A 21,428-nucleotide genomic window follows, 5' to 3' on the forward strand; every position below is an offset into this window, starting at 1 on the left:
AGCTGTCATTTTTCCAGGGAGACAGTTTAAAATTATTTGGGTTTAAGTATGGATGGACACAATTTTGAAGAACCAAAGTGGCCTATCAAGAAACATGTGCATAGCATGGACAGAGGTTAAGACAAGAGAAGGCACAGCTTATCTGAACTATCTGCTAGTAATGTCACTAGTGAACTAACATTACTGGGACCTGAAATGATGTGGGCAGACAGAGGTGCAGGCTGTAAGGCTGCTTTTGCCCTGGCCAACGTGCTGACTGCCCTGGGAAGATGCTAGTCTCGACAGCAATATGCACATTATCCTTCCAACCATACAGTAGCAGTCCTATCTGGAACCTGTAAGTAAGGAGAAACAGTGTATTCCTCAGCTTGTAAATTAATTTAATTCCTGGAGTGCATTTATAGAGTAATGCCTGAGGCTTACGAAAGCAAAATGGAGCTAGAGACAGCACATTAGTCTCTGGAGAGACATACCAGCTGTTTTACATCCTGATGGGGGTAGGGTAGAAAACAGTTGCATACAGTCTGCACCATCCACTTGAAATCAGAATATTTTCTCTTTACTTTCTGATACTATTTAAAAAATCATATACTTGAGTAAATATAGGAAAACAGCAACTTCACAGAGATGCATTAAGTCCAAATCTTGCAGTATACCTCTGAGGTGCAATGCTGAAATAAAACAGCAGCTTTTTCCTCCTACAGAGCAATACCTAGAAATAATGATTCTTTCTGATGAAGAAACAGATTAAGAGGGAAATTAAACTGTAGATTTAATTTCAATAGTAGTGCATCCAAGTCAGCCCGTAAATAAGCCAATCTCACCATCTAAATTAGGCATCAAGAGAGAATTAATGCTGAGCTTAGGAAAATTTTAAGCCTTAAGAAAAGGAAAGGGTAGATGAGTGTCTTCCTTTCAAATACGAATCTGTAACCAACACTCTAAAAACCAAAGATGGTTAGGGGCTGATGGCAGGCAAATTTAATTTAATAAATCTGTAAAGGGTTTTCATCTCCCTGAAGGGGCAGAGTTCGGCCAAATCTGAGATGCAACTACTCCTAAACTTTGTGGGTGTTCAAATTTATACCCAGGCATTGTGACTAGTCCATATATTTTTAATACGCTATATTGAGAGCCTGCATGCAGACACCTAACCACACTGAGATACCTCACCACACTGAGATACCTGAGATGCAAAGCTTTTCTCTAGATCCCAAGTGTTGATTTCCAAAAGAAATTCCTTTCCAAAAGCTTACAGTAAGTAGTAGGGCTTTCTGTTTTGGCATCTTCATTTCTTCCTCCCAATGAACAGCAGTTTGCATAGTATTGAGCCAGAATATCATGTCTCCGGCTCAGCTTGAATCAGTCAGGTAAGGCACAATGCAGCTGATGGCTTAGAGCACGTAATTATAGCATCCCTGAGCAGCTCAGAGGATGCTGGCACTGACAAAGTGGGAAAGGCTAAAAGCATCATATTAAAATGTCATAAAACATTCATTTTGCATGATTAGAGAAACTGGTAATTAGCATTTTTCTTTTAGTGCTTGACTTTTTATTCCAGCTGCTCTAATCCAGCTTCTTTCTACGACAATTATTTCCAGGAAAGCTGAATTTGGCATTCTTTTCATGTCCACTTTAAAACCTGCTCTGTAATCTGTCAGCTAGGCAGGTCTCACATGCAGTATTTGAAGATAAGTGAGGGTTTTTTTTTCCCCATAGTCAAATTATGTTCATAGCAAGCTTCAATTGCTAAACACTGAATACGTCCATACTTTATTAAACAAATCATACAAACATGTTCCTTCTCTGTTAGTCTAGATTTATCTTGCCAAGGCTGAAGCTTTGTGTAAAAGGACTGACCCCAGGAGTGCATATGTCAAGCTGAATTAAGGAAAAGCAAAAAAAAAAGAGTAGAGCCCTATCTAAACTTCCTAAGAATAATAGGATGTTGATTAAATTGTTAGAAAGTTAAATAAACAAGCGATTTTTTTATAACTGTCCTTTTGAAGACTTTCATTGCCCTAGCTGTCTCTGAAGGTAAAGAGGAGTAATAGCCCATTGCTAGAGGGCACATGGATTTCAGGAGGCAGTGCACTGCCAGAGCTTTTTGAGTGACGTTGGGTAAGCCAGTGAAGCCTGGGGCATTTTGACATCTCATTTCCATCAAACTAATTGAGTTGTTGTAGGAGTAAATAGAGAACAGAGCTTTGCAGCAGGAGGGCAAGCTAAGGTCTGTTTCAATGGGTAAGGCAAGCAGCCATGTTCCTCTAGCCAAGAGCCGTGCGTGGACGGTGGGCTGCCCTCTTGGAAAGCAAATACCAGCATCATCCTGTTACGAGTGCAGCTGGAAAACTCAGGTCAGGAAGCACTGAGAAACAAGCCATTGCAGGGCTCTGGCTATGCACTGTTGTGCTAGCCGTACCAAGAGAAAAAGACAAAAGCCATCAGGTATCCCCAGACCTGGCGGCCGCTTCTGACCATGAGAACGTCATACGCTACTTGGTGCAGACTTGGGCAACACTGCCACATCTGTGCCACAGGCAGAGAACCACCTGAGGGGTGGAGGGCATATCCTTTGGAGGCTAAAGCAGTCATCCATCTCTCCCCTGCCTCTGAAGTTTTTTCACCTGGGTACCATTTTTGTCTGGCCTTTGGAGAGCTATCCCGGCTCAAGTTCTGCAAACAGTTTGCCGCCTTTCACTTCCCTCAGGAGACAACTGCAAACTCTAAAAGCTCCTAACCTACAGGAGAAAGTTTTCCTTGGCACTTAAGCTGAATGTTCACTTTTTCAGTGGCATTTTGCCCCCACCGAGCTCTTCTGTCAGTCCTCATTACACCAGTTCTGCGTACCAAGAGTCGGTCACTCCAGAGACCCATAAGCTGAACTGCCTTCACAACTCTGGAAGGACCTGTGTCCATGTTAGGGTGGCACCATACCCCAGGCACTGTTTCCAGCCTCCCAGCAAGTGCATTACCTTGAGGACAGCCTCATGCTCACCCACATACATAGATATTGGACTGGAACTGGCTTAACCTTCACACTGCCCTTGGTGAGTAAGTGGGACAAGCAGGATTGTCTGCATCCCCTCACTGTAACCCATTGCCACTTAGAAAAACAACAGCCACCTTTCCTTATACATACCTTTTTAGCACTCCCCCGCTAACCTGCTTTTGTTCTTTCCTGAACGCCTGCAGAGCTATCAATCTCTGACAAAAACTGTAAATTTTTACAATTATAGCAAAGCCATACAGAAATGCAATAGCATGTCTTGGCTCATTAACAATTTCAGAGAGGTAACCCCATGTTTCCTGTGTTGTATGATTTACAAGTTGGTTTGTCATCTCAGATCAAATATCATAGGTAGACATTAATGAGCTAAACAGAGAAACTATTATTTCTCTAAAATAAGGCTAAAAGACTGGGGTCTGTTTAGTCTGGAGAAAAGAAGACTGAGCGGGGATCTTATAAATATCTAAACGGTGTCAAGAGGATGGGTCAGACTCTTTTCTGTGGTGCCTAGCGACAGGACAAGGGGCAATGGGCACAACCTGGAACACAGGGAGTTCCACCTGAACATGAGGAAAAACTCCTTTACTGCAAGGATGACAGAGCACTGGAACAGCCTTTCCAGGGAGGCTGTGGAGTCTCCTTCTCTGGAGATATTCAAAACCTGCCTGGATACACTCCTGTGAAACCTGCTCTAGATAAACCTGCTTTAGCAAGGGGTTGAACTAGATGATCTCCAGAGGTTCTTTCCAACCCCTACCATTCTGTGATTCTGTGATATTTCAAGTTCCAGTTACACAAATTCCTAATTAAAAAAATAACTAATAAATTATCTTCTTCAATATGCTGATAAGAAACTTCAGCATGTCCGCACATAGCCATAGTGCTCTTTAATATTAGAGGAACTTAGAAAGGCGGTTGTATTAGCTCTACTTACTTACAAAAGGATGAAAGGAGCATGTGAGGAAGAAAAACATGAAAATCAATACCAAGAAACATAAATACAAATAAGATATTAAGCCACATAGGTGAAGTTCATAAGCCAATGGATATATGACATGCAACCTATTTTTATACTACATAAAGTATTTAAGTGAGCACATCTGCAATAAGCTTCTGTGGGAACTTATACCAAGGACCTTGCTCACAGAATGTACACAGGAGGATTCACACTTAGATGGTGGGCTCTGGAGCACTGCAAGCCACCTATACTTTCCGCCCACCTTCGCTGTTACACACAGAGCTTTGAAAAACTGGTTCAGCCTTACTTGCCAGCATTTTCAAGATCTCTCTACATATGGATGTGTATTTTCCCATTGCCTCTCTGGTTTTACTGAAAGAAACTGTGATTACCAGCACTTCAGTTTCCCCCTACTACTTCCCTGCAGCATGCAGGCAAAAGTATCTTTCTTTGCCAAACTGAATCTCAAGCCTGGTGAACGCATCTAAGGAAAGCTTCGGCCTTGCCCTCCTTCATCACCCCTTCTCCTTTTGGGATCCTTTGGCCTTTCTGTATGCGACCTGGCACACCGGATCAATATGAAGGGCTTTTGTGTTGCAAACAGCTTCCCGGCAGCTGAAATTACTCCAGCGGAGCCGATTGCAATGAAATGCCCCGGGGGAAATGGCAATTCCTGACAGATACCATCTCCTGTCTTCAGATACGATGTCAGCAGTGCTCTTCGATTATCCTAGCAGGCGATAAGACAAAGTAGCAAGGTAATGTTGGACCTCACAGGAGAAACCTGAAGAGCAAAACTTTCACGGTCTAGCAAAACCAGTCCTTTCTAGTCACTCCTCTCTTTAGCTTGCAGAAATGGTGAGCTCTGTAAATGTTTTCATTAGGCTGTAATTCCTTTTTGTGCAATTATAAATATTTTAACATATGACATCAGTACAATATGTTTTCATTGTGTTTAGATCTCTTTAATTAGGATGGGGCCTGAGTTCTCCTTGCTGCCTTTGGTACTTGGACTTGGCAACCAAATTTGTTTTGTCTCAACTTGCTGTTTTTTCTTCCAGAGCAGAAGGAGCAACGCGCACTTCTTTTTTATTTATTGTTCTTGATAATTGGCTTCGTTTTCAGTCAGGACTGATCTGATCATCATGGAAAAAGAAATAAAACACATAAAAAAACCATTAAGGGATATTTATCTCCAAGTTAGAAGGGTAGTGAAAATAACCAGAAGGATGAGATAAGTGGTATTTCTAATCTAAAGGATAAAATTCCCACTTAAACATCTACAGACGATGACACAGCTTTCAAATGCAACTATTTATGTCCTTTTATTTCTGGACTTTGCACTTAATATGGTGGTGAATTTATAGCAAGTAAAGGCATAATTTACAAGATTGCAATAAGCCAGGAGCCCAGTACTGATGTGAAAGAAGTCAATGACACATCAGCCATTCCTCGTTGGTCAGATGCACCATTGCTGCGTGTTGGGTCACACCTGGGCAATGCCACCAGCCACAGCCCTGGATACCAACCCAAGCAGGGCCACTCCAGGCACCAACCAGCTCCTTCACCAGGTGAAAACCAGAAGAGGGCCTTGTCCTATTCAGCTGCTTCAAAAAGCTCTCAGCACCCTTCCAGCTCCAAGTCCCATCACCCCACAGCTGTGCTGGGAAACTTTGAGATTATTCACCCTACAGCTAGAGCCCTTTTGCACCACTTAATAATGCGAGAAGTGCCAGCTAAGGGTACTTTCCATAGCTTGTTTAATGTTTCCTGGTAATTGCTTAGGTGACAAACAGGCCCAGAGGCTGGGCAGAGGGAGCTACTTCACTGGGGCTCAGATGAACGATGCGTGGGGGCGAGAAATTTCTGTTTGGGTACGTCCGACTACTAGAATTAGTCTGCAACTTTTGCTTGCTCATTTGTGGTCATTGAAAATGCACTGCTACACCACATTATTAGTCAAGGCAGACACTAAAATGACCAAATACCTAGAAACAAACTAGTTAGAGCGAAAGATTACAAATTAGCAAAGTACACAGAGTAAGAACGCAACTCCCTTTGTGAGGCAATATGGCAAGAACAACCGTTTTTTTCCCCCTAAGCAAGCTAATAAGGAATGTTAAGCAGGGCTCCATTTACTCTCGAGAGCGAGGCTTTTTAAGTAGATTTAAATGTATTAACTAACATACCAAAATGCTTTATGAGAAATCCTAGCAATAGAATTACAGAGGTTGACAGCACATTTGAAGTGAAAAATTAAATCATAACTGGTGTGCCCCATCTAATCCCATTCACTTCAATCAGTATGAGAGCAAAACTTGTTGTAGAAAGGGCAAGAACTAAATGAACAATATGCTTGGGGACTTCCTGGTTCTTTCCTTGATGTCTCCTAGGGGCATATAGAAGAAGTTTCATCTTGTGTTTCACCCAACTGGCCAAAGATTGCTCATATCTGGGTCTGATTCTCTGCTCCCTGCCTGACTCTGGGCACATCAACTCATGGCCAGATCCAGAAAAGGCAATTGCAGGCAGTTAAGCAAGACATCAGGTCCACGGGTCTCTCTAGGACCCACAGCAACCATTTAGTGCTCGTGCCAGGGGAACTTGCTGGGTCACCACAATTTTACCTCTCAAAGCTGCCCAACCCAATCAGATAGGTTCCCTGTTACCTATGGAGCCAAACCAGTAGAGCATGCCTAACACATACAGAGGACTAGCTTCTCCCATGTAAAACAGCCACTTACCCAGGGAGTAGCTTTCTTGGACTGAAGGTTTTCAAGGTTTCCACCACCAAGAAATCAGACTACCCAGCTGAATGGCGGCTGTCAGTGGGGAAAAGGGACCAAGCGTGGAAAAAAAAGGTGGTGGTACGTTACAGCCTCACATGAACAATGAGAGCTAAATTCATTACCCTGTACAAAGTGCCTGGGAAATCAAAGCTTACAGTGTGTCCTCCTGGAGAAAGAACAACAACACTGCAGATGTAACAAAAATGTGTTTTGCGTCTCTCTGAATTAAAAAAATATTTTATTAGACAGTATTAAATGCACAGATACGGCATGTGAAAGTACTGAAGTAGCAACATGAAAGAGATGGATATTTATGTTTAAAAACCTGCAACTGTTATGCAACTTACATCTTTTTCTTTTAAGGATAAAAATTTGCATACAAAAGAGAGAAAATGTTTGGGGGATAAAAATAAGGAGGAGGAGCAACATGATCCTCAGTTCAGATCTTCCTTGAAGTTGTAAAAGAAACCGGGAAGGAAAGCAAAGGCAAAGCTTCCAATGATACCATAAGTTACTCAGTAAAATTCTTTCGGAGCATAGGTCTTTGAAGTACCATAGGGAAGGCTCAATCCTATTACAGCCCTCCTGAGGAAGTGCTAATCTTTTAGACAAAGAAACCAAGGCTCACTTTTTATGAACTCTCATGTATTTTTGATTGCTTCTGGCTTGGTTTATTTGTTTCTTTAAGGCTCATCAACTCCAATTTTTTTTTCTGAACCACTAAAACTACAGTTCAAGTCAAAGGCAAACGGAAGCTGCTACAAAACATCAGGCCACTTTCTTCTAGGAAGGCAAATTTATGGGCCTATATTTAACTGTTATTGATGAAATGCTGGCATTGTGGAAATCAATAAAACAGCCTATTGCCAAAAATGGCACTAGGATTTTGTTCTTGATTTAGAAATTGCTGGCTATGTTGAATGAAAACAGAACAGAAAAAAACATGTTTTGCAGGTGCATAAAAAAGGATGCAAGAAAAATGGCACAGTGCTAGGAGATAAGCTATATTGATAAAATGTAATCCTTTTCTCTTGGAATTAAAAAGGATTCAAGGTTTATATTTCTGGTGCTTTAGATTACATTTATCATAAATAAGCCTAAGTTGGTATAATGTGGCAAAGTCTGTTGAGAAAAATTTATAAATCAGCTCCTTTATTAGGATTACTGTTATTACCTGAAGGAAGGGCACTCAAATCTGAACTCTGGGCTTTTTTATATCTCCCAGAGACAGACAAACAGCTTTTGGTTGGGTTTTCTTTTTTTTTTTAAGTATAAAAACCAATTACTGGTCTTGACTGAAGCTGAATTCAATTCCTTTTTTGATGTTCTGCAGTGCACTTTTGAGCAGCTTTTGCAAGCTATGACTAGCATACAGCACTCTCAGTCCCTCCAACAAAACAGAAAACATATTTGTAAGCTTATTACTACTAGAACAACGGCACAGACACGACTCACAGTTTGTTCTTACAGCGATGATAAAGAAAATTCCCAGTATGAGCAAGGGGAAAATCACAGTAATCAATTTCTGATTTATTTAATCAGCTGGGTATTTTTTATGTTTAGGTGTCGATTCATCAAATCAGACATTTTTTGTCACCCCTACCTTCTTGGAGAAAGGCTGACAGGTCCAAAAGGCAAGTTGTCTTAGGGGGCAGAGCACATCTTATGTGAACCCATACCCTGCTCCAGAGGCCTTCGAACTGTGTTTAAGGGATTTCAAGACATGTTGCATTTCTTTTTTCTTTGTGAGGATCAAGGATACATCATGTTACTCTTACCCTAGTTGACCAGGGGATCGGCTGTCTGAGGTCTGCCTGCTGCTTCCTACTGCCAGTGAACAAGAAATGCTTCATGTGGCCAACCCACGGACAAGGAGAAAGATTTGTGACCTACACCCAGGCTCCACTTGGCATCCAAGACCAGGATCAAGACTTAAATGCAGCAAATGCATTTGTTGTGGCACTAATGCTGTTCTGCTTGCACACCACAAGCTGCTCAAGTCAGATATTAAGATGGGAAAAAATGGACCGTAGAATTTATTTATTACGTTAATTTGATTTTGTTAAAGAAGGAAGGGGAATAAAAAAGATACGTGATAGCAGCTTCAGACATAAACAAGGGGAGTATCCCATTCTGGACAGCTTTACGTGCTGTGTATGGCACAACATGTAGTTTTCTTCTTTTTGTTTGTTGTTTTCCGTTTAGGTTTTATCCAATTATATATCTATTGTGTGACAGGCCTGGCATGAGAGATCCCATTTACAGGAAATATTTCTGAGATCACAGGCCCTGCAGGCTAAATGCAAACACTGGAGCAGATGGTAACTGATCCAGTAGAGCAGTACCTAGGGGTGCTGGAAGGGGGAAAAGACTTGGAAAGTAAAGCTGCTAAGAAAATAACCTCGCATTATTAAAAACTACAACCAGATCAGCCCAGCGAGCAGCTAGGGACCTCATTAGGGATGCCTCTGACCACTGCCGTCAACCTGTTCACAGCAAGAGGCCAGAGGAAGAAGGGAGGATGGGCAAAAGAGGGTGCTTGGTTATAAAATGACCTTCTACTTGCCCAAAAGGAGGGCAAAGGGGGTGTTTTACCTGTCAAGTAATCATCATTGGATAGCAGCAAAACTCTTAGAGGAGAAACATGAGAGCTAAATGTCAACCACCCTTGAACACAGTCATTCCCGGGCTCTCCCTTTGGCACGGCCAGAGGATGTTGAGACTAGCTCTGCGAGACGAGCTCCCTCCTGTTCCTAACAATACAGCATCTGTGCCTGCCCTGAGCCCACTGATGCTCCTATTCAAGCGGGTGCCCTCTAATCTGCAACACATCTTGTGTTTACAGCAGCCTGTGCTGAGACCGGGTCAGTACCAGGAATAGCTGACCAGTGTAACTACGGCAGCTTAATCACACAGGCAAGCTCAGGCAGCGCAAACGCCATTTATCCTGGGGGAGGGTGGGGATTAAGGAAGGAAGCATGCATCAATATGCTCTCTAGCACTTTCTTGCAGCAAACCCTACCCTTTTGATGATAAAACTGCATTTATGTTAGGGTTATAACAGCACCATAACAAGAAATCACAGCCCTCATGAACTGTACTATAGCCGGAAAACAATTCAGCTGCAGACCTGCAAAAGCAGGTAACTCTGCCTCCCCATATATTTAAGTAGCATCCATCACAATGAATTTCCGATCCCAATACTATGACAGTATCTCAGTTCAACGACAGTAATTGGTTTTAAACACACCAATTTTAAACACACTTTTAAAAGAGAAAGCTCAGTGAGACTGGAGGATAAAAGTGAGATTCCAGACCAGTAAATGGGAACAGCTGACCAAAGCCCTTGAGAAACACTGACTCATTCACCATCAGTATTTTAAAGGTTGGTAAAAGTTACATCATTTCATAAGCCAGAGTACAAAATATCAGCTTAAATTACTTTACCTACTTTATTTGCTGGACATGACTAATTATGTCCACTTTTCCTTGTTAACTGCCCTGCCTCATTGTTACAAAGTAAGGTTTCATTAATCTAGAGGTAGTCCCTCAACTATGCCTATTTAATTTTTGACACTTCTGCTTTGACATAGAACCCTTCCGGCTCTGTGGCCACTTCTCACTTATTTGAAGGCTTATCCTGCCATCCCTTACCCTTCTATGCTTTCATAGACCAAACATGCAGTATTTGCTCTGGTTTTCGTTGTGGGTGACGCTCTCCAGGCGACATGAAAATCCTCTGGACTCCCTCTCAGACTGGTCAACTGCTTTTCTGTTCAAAGCGGGACACAGAATGCAGCTGAGACTTCATCGGTGTGGAGCATCTGTATAAACGTTTCTTCACATGCCTTGAGTCTCACTCCCCTCATATGACTTTTTCACCCTTTGGAATGCAAAATAAGCCTTGCTTTACATGAGCAGTTCAGTTTTACCAGGATCCTCTAACATAAACCCCATTGCTGCTGCAGAGCCCTGTTTAAATCAAGAGGCCTTCACATGTGTGAAGATAGATGCCTTAAAGAAAGACTGGGATGTAACTCTGTCACAATTATTATGATTAGGTAACATTTAGCAGCTGTGGGTTTTTTGCTGCAGACATCAGTTTTATAGCTGAAACTGTTCCTTTAATTTTTTTTGCAAGACTGTTTCGCTATTTTTTTGTCATTGTTGTTTCCTGGACTCCTAAATATAGCCAAGTGGAATAACTAGCACCTCTGTAAACTGTTGGTTAAATGCCACACTGAGGTTCATTTTGCACTCTGGAAGGCCATTAAAAACACATCAGACTTCTAGAGCTCAAAATTTAGGAAATTATTTACATTCTGGGAATAACTTCTAACCATTTCCTCAGGCTTTTCTGCCTTTAATATACATTAATGCTATTCTCACCAAATAAAAGCATGGCCTGAAAAATACCAGGTGACAAAATAAATGGCACTTCAAAGTTCAAAACCCACAATTGTGAAATTAAAAACTGGAAAGGTTGCTCTGCTGTCACGAGGTGTTTTGTTACTGGGATGATAAATAGCAAGTGGACCACTTTGGGCTTCACAGGACATCTCAGGCAAAGCCAGAGATGCAAACTCACTGGCAGCAAATGAAGCCACTGCTGCACTTAACCCTACAGAGTTCATTAATGTCATTACTTAGTATGAAGACACACTGTTTCAAAACTAAAAACATCATAGAGTTGAGCATCACACTTCTGCCTGAAGGGGAAGTAAGATGTCCATCTCTCTAGAGTCTACACGCCCTAAGGTGTATGACGGTGAATGGCATGGCCGTTGGAGGCAAGGCATGAATACGTCACTCCATCCTGAACCACCGCCCCCGATAACAGAAAGCTGACGTATGAGGTCCAGCATTGGAAAATTCGGTGATCCAGAAGCCTCTGTTACATCCCTTGACTCTGAAGTCATTTGAAAGAAAGGGAGCTCTGAAGTTCCTTTGAAAATAAGACTGCCTGACCCACAGAGAGTAAAACTTGCTTATTTATTCAATTTTCTGTCACCATTTCAATGGAGTTATCATCCACATTTTGCAGCAACTAAGCTGTTTGCCTAAGGTCAAAGAGTGAATTAACGTTAAACTAGATTACAGAGTATCGTGGTTCCCATTCCTGTGGTCAACCAGCTAACATCTGATTAGGTCACCCCAGTACATTTAATTTAAAAAGAATGTTGAATCTAACACTCTGCATAAGAAGCGCTTGAGCCTGCAGTAAAAAGTTGTGTGAAAGTGAGAGAGCGAACAATAAACAAGGAGGCTTCCGAAGTCTCAGTAACTTCCAAACCCAAAGAGACAAAGAGCGACGCAAAGCTCTGCACTGAAATATTGCCATTTGCTGCAAAAAAAAGGGTCACGTAAATACTCTCAGCTTTTTTGCAGCAAATGCAGCCTGCAGGGCCTGACCATTGCTGCAGCCCAGGGCCAGAGTGAGCAGTTTTGGGGAGGCTCTGCAGCCGCTCTCCAATAGCCTCAAAAGTCAGCATCTGCAAAGGCATCACAACCCGGCCAGAGAGAATGAATAATGAAAATTAGGTAGAAAGAATACCACTCCGAACGACTTATCGTATTTTTCAGCTTTAAAACAGAAGTTAGGCTATGGGACCTGTCCTGACACACACACAAAGAGAGTCTCTTTCAGAAATACCAACTGGCCTGTGCTGGAAGGAAGACTGGAGAGGTTTTAAATCATGAACTACATTATATTCCTCTTCCAGGTGCCAATGAAATCCACAACACCAAAACAATGAAGATATTTGCTATTTTTTTTTTTTATCTGCTGAAAGGGCTGGAGCTTCTCAGAAGAAGAGAAACACATGTTTTTGCAGGGTCCAGCTATTGCTTCTGTTACCACTGGCAAGCCAGCAAATAGCTGCCTGCCCAAACCAAACTAAAGCACCTCACACATGAGCACTTGTACCCACGTACATCTAATATTCTCAAACCAATCCTGATCTCTGAATTTGTACTCCGAGGCACTAGGAAACTTACAAAGGTGTTGATGAAAATACATATTCAGTATCATTTGTTGAGAATTACGAACATCAAATAGCCTCCTGTACCTGTTTGGTTATTTCAGCAAAGCTTGTTCAGTTTGCCTGCCAAGCTAAATGTTTCCGAAATGACCAGACAACCACTAAGTAACATAAACTCTGAAGGCAGGTTTTCAGATGCCCCAAACCTAGCCCTGCAGTACATCCAGAGCCCACTGAAAGAACAGAGCTTGACATTATGTGGGATTGCTCAAGAGCAGCTATTTCTGAACTTTTCTGTGAGTTGCCACTCTTGCTCTGCAATAAGAGGGCTTTGTACCTCTTTAGCCAAACCCAATGCTGTAATACAATAAAGACTGTTCAGGAGCAATGCAGCCTCTTTCCAAAAAAAAAAAAAGAGACTACTTGTTCACGGACTCGTTTAGGAACAGCTGCTCCTCCATACGTGTTTATGAACAATATGTGAGTAGAAATCTGTGTCATCAAAAATGTCAAGCTATGGACTAGTGAAATATGTCAGTTAGCCACATGCAGGTCATTGCATACCAAATATGAACGGTGGAGGCTAACGAACTGTCCTGGATGAGTTCTATGAAAAGCTGTTAGGAAATCAGAAGAATGGTCACTACTAAACCTTAAAGATCAAAAAGCAGAATCTCTGCTGGCACAATCACCAAGGGTTTCCCAGAGGGCTTCTGTGGAGCTTTCTCCATGGTACCTCCTTCCAGCTTGGGTAAAACCAAATCACTGGCAATTTTCATGGACTGTCACTCTGCGTCCATGTGATCTCTCACGAATATGCCTTTTCACACAAAAAATGGTATTCTCACATGGAAAATAAGCAATTTATTTTGTATATTTTTCAGCCTTTGTATATGAAAGTTAAGGTGCAAAGAAGTACTTGAAAATTAGTGTCAAGTTTTCTAGATTTAATTCTAGAAGTACATTGCAGAAGGAATACAAAAAAGACATAATGAACAGCTAAGTACAATTCTTACATTTTAATACTTTCTTCTCCTACCCTTGCCTCTCTGAAGATCTTTTCAGAGTGGCAGAGTTGGCCACATACCCACTTGCCTTCAAAACATCCAACAAAGGCTTGTGAACGTGTAATAAATGTACAAGATGTGCCTCCCATGGGTTGGATTAATAAGAGTAAGGTTGCATTTCAACCAAATGGGTGGTAATTATGTACTTAAAGAAACTTTTCTTGATGGGCAGGCAACAGTGAAAAAGAATTTATCCATGCATCTGCATAATGTGGCCCCTGTCCATAAAAATCCATTGAGGCTTAATAGTTGCACAAGAAGGACGCGCGATGCTTTTCCTCTTGTCACTTTCTCCTGTCTCATGCACTTCCAAAATGTCCTACCAATGCAGTTCTACAGCTCTATTGGTAATTTCACCATTCAGTTTTACCAAGCCTCTCCTCCAAACCCCCACACAGCAGAAGCATCCAGCTTGCATCCACATCTTGTATGCTAGCATGGATGGAAGCTTGAGAGATACTACACCCATAGCTGTTTTCCACGAATCTGAAGAACGCAATCAGCTTAATTGTTTCTTTGAAGACAGACCATCCTTTTCCTGTGGCCTAATTTAGACTCAACATTAAAAGCATATAAAGCTAAAAATGGAAAATCAGTCATAATTGAACTTGTAAAATATAGAATCTATTTTTCATAAAACAATCTGAAATTCTACTTTTTTTCTTTCTTATTCTCATACAGATGGTGTTCTACCTGAAATGGAAAACACTGTGGCAATGACCTGCTCAGTTATCAGCTCCAACACATCTGACCTGTAGCAATTAGGACACAACCTGAGGTGAAAAAGGACAGCTTCAGATCTGACTCAAAGCGTACCAAGGTCAAGAGAGAGTAGGCTGTGACTGGGATCGCGCCTGTAAGGACTGCAAACCTCCTGAGACAAAAGCAGTACATAACAGAAGAGTAGAGAGGCAACAGCAAGAGGCCAATTGCCCTTTCGCTGAAAATGAGCAGCTGTTGGGTGTTACAATAAGCTGCTAAAATAATGCTGATTACTGACAGCGAGTAACCAGTTTCAGAGCATGCTTGGTAGAGGGAATGTTACACTAATTATTACACTATTTGCCATAAACTCGATAACCTGTTTGGCTCAGACCTCAGGGTCCAGGTTGCACCCAGCTGATGGTATTACCTCCACACAAACACCAGCATGCATGAAAGCTAGTAAAATGTCCCCATATAAGAAGTCTTAATGGGTCCTTGCAAAACCCAGGAACTGTGCTATCCATTCTTCAGCACCATCTACTGGTACCGTACCTAGCATCAAACTTTTTATTGTGTTTGCCTGCAGGCCATGGCCAGCTCTTACTTGCCCATTCCTCTAAGAAAACCATGGACCCCACCAGCTCCAGGGTCCCTCTGTTGCTAACAACAGCCTTTCTCACATGGCGGATACACACCAATGGCACTTCTAGGACCTACCAAACTCCTTCCCATGCTCAGATGCCCAGAGCTTAGACTTGAACTAGCTCAGATGATATCTGGGGCCTGGATTAAGGTCGTTCCAGTTCAAGAAATGAGATGATGTATTCCCATGACCAAGGCGTTCCTGACCATACCTACAATATTGACCTACAAATATCCTTGGATCTGCTGACCACAGAGTGCTATCTGACAAGTGCTACCTTTCTTCCTTTTCATGTCTTTCATGAACCTTTTGGGCTTCCGTTGCATCTAAGTGGCATCATGACACTCAAGTGTGTCAAGACTCGGAAACCGCCACTCTGCTCAATCAAGAGTGGCTTCAAGAGTTCAAGGGACGAAATGCAAGGCATATCAGCATCTCCGAGGATGGTACACATGCTAACCACATGCAAATATACTAGCTTTGCATGGTGCAAGTGCAGATCACCCCAGATGAGCCTCCTCAAAATGGAAAGGCGTTTGTGTCTCAGCACACAAGCTCTGAGCAGCACTTGCAACACTGGCCCTCAGCAAATATTGGAAATGCGGGTCACAGTTAGTGAGGCTGCTTCTGGAAAGCAACGCAGTTGAAGGAAATGTTCTCATTAATAGAAAGAAGCTTTCTGGGCCCACGTGGACAGTTCTGGAGACTGGAGTCTTTACAATGCACAGGCTCTCATCTCTGCTTCAGTGTCCTCACGCGCTGTTGTTTCACTGCTTTAGTTGAATGTTGGGAAAGTGTTGACAGGGATTTCAAAGGGAAGTTTCAAGTTTAAACACATTGTTGAGTCCAGGCCCTTGGTAGTTGTTTTGTTGCACAAGAGAAAGAAGGGAAAACATGAAATAAAAAAACCCACTGCAAGCACTTTCCCAGGACACAGGCAAATTCACCCAAAGGATCGAAGCCTAGCCCCAGGCTGCGCGCAGGGAGTTGCAGCCAGTTTCACGCCCTGCCCACCCACCAACTCCCTCATATCACCCTTCCACCAGCCTCCAAATATCATGCTGTTAAATTTGTCAGCACCATTTCATTTGTTTAAATGGTGACTGCACGGGAGGCTGATCGGCATCTCCGCTGTCCTGGAGAAAACGCCCTGCCACACCTGGTTCTGCCTCTGCCTGCCCAGCACCCAGCTGGAAGTAATGACCATTTCTCAGGGATGCTGCCAGGCTACTTAGCAGAGCATAGCCTAAAGAGAAAATGAAAATCACTGCTGGCAAAAAAACCCCGCATCCAACCGGGATTTTTTCATCCTCTTTTGGGAAGACACAGTATTTGTAAAGACCGAAAAAACCTTCAGTCATCTTTCTTATCTTACTGCATAAGAATCATCTTTGAAGATTCAGAATAAAAAAGATTTACCCAAATGGAAGGGAAAGGAGGACCCAAATAAAGATGATGATAACTACTGACATTCCACTTTAAACCCATTCTTTAGGTCTGAACATGGAATTTAAATATATAATACATTATGTAGGCAGAAGAGAATTTCTCTCTCTGATACCCATGAGATTTTTCCTGTTTGGCTCAGTCATTTAAAGGAACAACTTTCCCCTTGAACTCTAATCATTTTTGAATGAATTATTAAAAAGCCTGACTTTACAAGCAGATTTCCTTTTATATACAACAGCACACAAATAAAAGAGGAAACTGATTAAGCAGGGAACATGACAGTATTCACTTGACAGCATACTTTGTAAAAAACAAATTGGGCATGTGTGGTGCACGTGCACACATGCGGGTGAGGAGGGGCGGTTTATTTTTTCAGTCTTCTTTCCCATTTAGAATAAACATGTGCTGTTCTGGCACTTTTAATTTTAACATATACAGCTAATTATGATTTAGGGGTTTTTTTTTAAGTTGGTAGTGCCTCTTTAAAGAGATAAAAAATTTTAGCTTGCATTTATATTTATTTCTATAAATTTACTTTGATGTAATGGAGCTTAAGTTGCATCCTTGAATGGCTGGCATTTCATCTCAAAAAAATCCTCGTAACTCTGGAATATATAACTTATTCTTCCTTGTTGCAAACAGACTCTAGATTGTATTCATAATAAAACCCGAGGGATGCTGCCAGCTCTCTTTTGAAAAGTCACAGCAGTAAGATGTCTACATTTTGCAACTTCATGTACTTATTTAAGACTGATAAAAGACTTCTTTTGAAGTAAATTACAAGCACGCAGTACCTTGAAGTGATTAAAAAGTAATAAAATAGCTAAATATGCCTATTTTTTTAGTGAAAATAATCACTCTTTTTAACAGCAAGGATGTAGCATGAACAGGAACAATTCTCCCGTAACTCCAGGCATTAAAGCAAAGCTTCTCTTGGGATGGGTGGGCACATGGGACCAATCACAGTTTTTGTGTCAAGCCACTACACAGGCTGATGACAAGGGCCAGAGCCATCCAGTCCCCACGCCACTCATTGAGGCATTTCTCACCTGTGTTACCTTTGCCTTCAAAGAGCAATTTAATACAATACACAGCAAAGAGGGTTCCCTTAGCTCTGTGCTTCCTCTGCAACACATTTTTCCCAGATACTTTCTGTCCATTTCTGTGGAGGGCATACACGTTCAATAACTTCCACATTTGTCCATATTACAAACTACTAGCTTCACATATGAATCTCATTAAAAAGAGAGAAAGATTAACGAGCAACATGAACATACTAGCCAGCTTGCTTTCAGAAAACTACAAATCCATGCAAGAACATGATGACAAGATGATTTTGAATGAAAATAACACCAGTATAATCCAAGCCTAGGAAAGAATTCCTCTGATAAAAAGGTCACAAAACACTAAGGCTCATTTTTTTTGGGACAAATCAGACTGCGAATCTCAGCCTATGTGGCTACCCAGCATGATATCAGTCATCTCTGTAAAACTCCCCTGCTCTTCAGAGGACCAGTGCAAGCCTACTCATCACTAAAGCCAGCCTAAGCTCACTGGAAGCAGCACTGTGACGCTGATGCCTTGCCCTGACTCTCGGCAGTGGGATGAGTTCTGCCAACAGTGAGTAACGGGAAGGGACACGCTGCCTAGTGACATATTCGATACCAACCAGCCAGATCACGTAGCCAATTACTGGCTAACGGCATAAAGCAGACGGCATGTATCGTCTGCAGTGTGAGATCCTGCAACCTCGAGTGACGCTGACGTCCAAGGACTGTTTGCCAAGATACTGACTGCTGCACCGGGCCCTGGGGTCATACATCAAATGTTCACATGCACTGACAGATGTTTATGTTGGTCATCCTGATTTAACTCCCATTACATCATTTACCAAGCTACTAATGTTATCATAAACGATTAAACAAACCGGCAAAGGAGACTCAAATACGAATTTGATTCCCTTGTGGTATGAGGGCATTACACTCCAGATTGCATTTTGCTTTTGCATCAAATTGAACAACTGTGCATGTTCTTTAATTCACGTGAATTCTGTATGAAAAGGAGCCTCCCCCCCCCTTTTTTTTTGCCCAGAAGATTGATTTCATTCATCATTTGACCATCTCAGGATGAATGAAAGGTATTAAAAGGTAGTGGGGGAGGGTCAAGCTTCAAATCACAAATTATTGGTATAAAACTAGAAAGTTTTGTCTCTTAATTAAGGAATTGTTCAGGCTGGGATTCATTTCAGTTACCTTAATTCCTGAATGTCTACCACATTACTTAGTGCTTCCAGTTACTTCTGGTTTGTGTCTGCACTATTTTAACATACTGAAAATAACTGAAAGTTTTGAGGGAGCAAAATTAACAAGCAGAGGAAGTCCTCAATCTAATGTTTACATAACATGCTCGCTGCCTGCCATCGGCATACAGACTTATTATCAAATACAAGGGGTTAAATTTAAACTCCCTGACCACCTCCCAGCCTGCTTGGTTGTCATTAAGTGTGGGGAGGGAATAGGAAACACTTCACACATCTTGTTTTCCGCTTCTAATATATTTTTGAGTTTTCTAGTGCAGGCTTTGCTTGGATGTGTAATCACTGTGGAATGGCTACTATAGTCTTGCTACACTGCATAATACTTTCCCTTCCTCGTTCTGTAGGATTCCTCATGAAAATAGCCACTTTGTGTTTTCGTCCCTAAGGACAGAACATAATGTACTGTCTCTAGGAAAAAATAATAAAAAAAATTCATTAAAACATTTTCCACTACTTGAAAAAAAAACCAAAACACATGAAGTACTACTGTATTTCTCTCACACACATGACCTCATAGATAGATGTGTGCATCTACACACACAAATGCATTCAATTTTCAACTTAGCTATTTATAGAGCTCTGTAATTTTTCCTGGCTCAAGTTTTAGTAAGCCTTCCCTGATGGGGTTCAGTTCACACGGTTTTGCAGCCCTTTATTTTGCTTCGAGTTCATATCCATGCAACATCCCTTCCTCATCCCCACCTCCTCCTAGAATTCCATTTACTGTTTTGTTGATTAAATCAGCTGGTTGCTTTACTGAACTCATCAGAAAAACTAGCGGTTTTTTTCTTTCCCAACGAGTCCCATGCGTTTTGTCAGTTTTTCTGGCAGTCTCCTGGTGGCAAAGCTCATGGATGCAGTTGTGTCTGTCTACAACCACCTTTTTTTTGATCTAGTGAGTCTTGGCAGAAAGTCTCATAAAGGTCTTCCAGCCATGCTGTTGTTCCCTTAAGGAGGAGCAATGCAGGTTTTGGGAACATTTGAGAGTCATGGAGCCTTACAGACAATCTGGCAGCAGTTCTGGAAGACGGGCATCCACATGATGCTGTTTGCTTGCTCCACTTCCAGTGAGATGAGCAGCAAGATCATAGTGCTCAGAGACCTCAAAGCTGGGGAAACTTTTTCTCACCCTGGAGTCAGTCCACTCTTCGGTCCCCTCATATTTCAGCAAACTGGTTTGCCCCAGGATGAAGGACACTGCTGGCTGACTTGTTGGCTCTGGTGGTACTTCATCTCTTTCCACTTCCTTTCCAGCTTTCCAGGCTGGGAGGAAAGTCTGAACTGCACCGCAACACAGCAAGCTCCTGTTGCGTGCATTCCCACTGAGAACTAAAGGCCTGTTTGTGTAACTTCCAGTTAAGCTCTGCTTTCTTCTGGTAAGAAATCGCCTCCCTGCCATATCAGGGTACAGTGCTGGAGCAAACAGGCACACAACAACAAGAGAGAAACAACTAATTGCTCCCTCTCTCCACTTTACAGAGTTCAGCCGACATGGGCCAGAGGCGTACAGCCTTCATGAAGGACAGAGAGGTAGAGCTCAGAAAGTAAAAAGCTATTAAAGTGAAAACCCATGAGGCAGATAACAGCTTGCTGCCAGACTTTTCAAAATTTAAGTGTTGATTGTTCAGAATTTATGTCTAAATTTTTCTTAAGAATGCAATTTCCTGGCACATGGTACAAGTCGCTCTAGACCTGCATGTCAGCACAGCAGGCATCCTGTTGCAAAGGTTATTATGGAACTATTGAATGTTTTCATGCCAAATTTGTCCAAATTAAACTGAGGGGAATGGAAATACTTTCCCTGGATAGGTGGTGGTTGCATTACGTGGGTTTGTTTATAAGGAGAATAAAAGTTACAGCTAAATATAAAAGCAGATATATCATAATATTGTCTGAAAACTTGAATAACATGTCATTCAGCCTGCATGCTGTGGAAAGAACACGAAGGTCAAGTCTAAAATAAGATCAGTGACTGTTTGACAATAGAAACATGTAGGAGGTAGAACAGGAGAATTTTCCACATTTTTTTAAATGATATTTTTCTTTCAAAAAATATTCTTACCTACCTCGCTATGGGTCTGTTGCAAAACCCAGCTGAACTCCAAGCAAAACATACTGCTGAATTCGGCATGGTTTTGATCATAATTTGGCATTAATCATTTGTGCCAACTGTTTACTTTTTGCATTATGCTTAGTCGGGAAAATGAAAGAAGGCTGCTCTGTTGCATTTTTTGTTTTGAGAGTTTCACTTTCTGCTTCAGCCCTCTCATCCTGCTTCCCTGGAAGTCAGGGACTTCAGCAAGGCTACTGCTACCTCTTCAAGGTAAGCACATTGGAGTTCACAACACTGGGGAGCTAGCAGAATCCCTGGCAAAGTCAAAAGCAGGGGGGGTAAGGAAAAAGACCCAAACCATTACTTGAAACACTTTCTAAAATCTGAAGTGTTCCTTTTATTCATCCACCAAAACCTGTGGTGAAGATTTGACATCAGTGAGTTGCCATTTCCAAA

The 21,428-nt window shown here is 41.9% G+C and overlaps 1 protein-coding gene across 1 annotated transcript in view; it reads right to left on the reverse strand.

Moving 5' to 3' along the window:
- The window catches only part of BCL2 (BCL2 apoptosis regulator), a 98,072-nt gene that overhangs the window by 62,207 nt on the left and 14,437 nt on the right, over positions 1–21,428 (reverse strand). The gene's annotated exons all lie outside the window — the stretch shown is intronic.

The sequence above is a fragment of the Cuculus canorus genome, chromosome 2 (genome assembly GCF_017976375.1).
Source record: "Cuculus canorus isolate bCucCan1 chromosome 2, bCucCan1.pri, whole genome shotgun sequence".
Classification (NCBI taxonomy): Eukaryota; Metazoa; Chordata; class Aves; order Cuculiformes; family Cuculidae; genus Cuculus; species Cuculus canorus.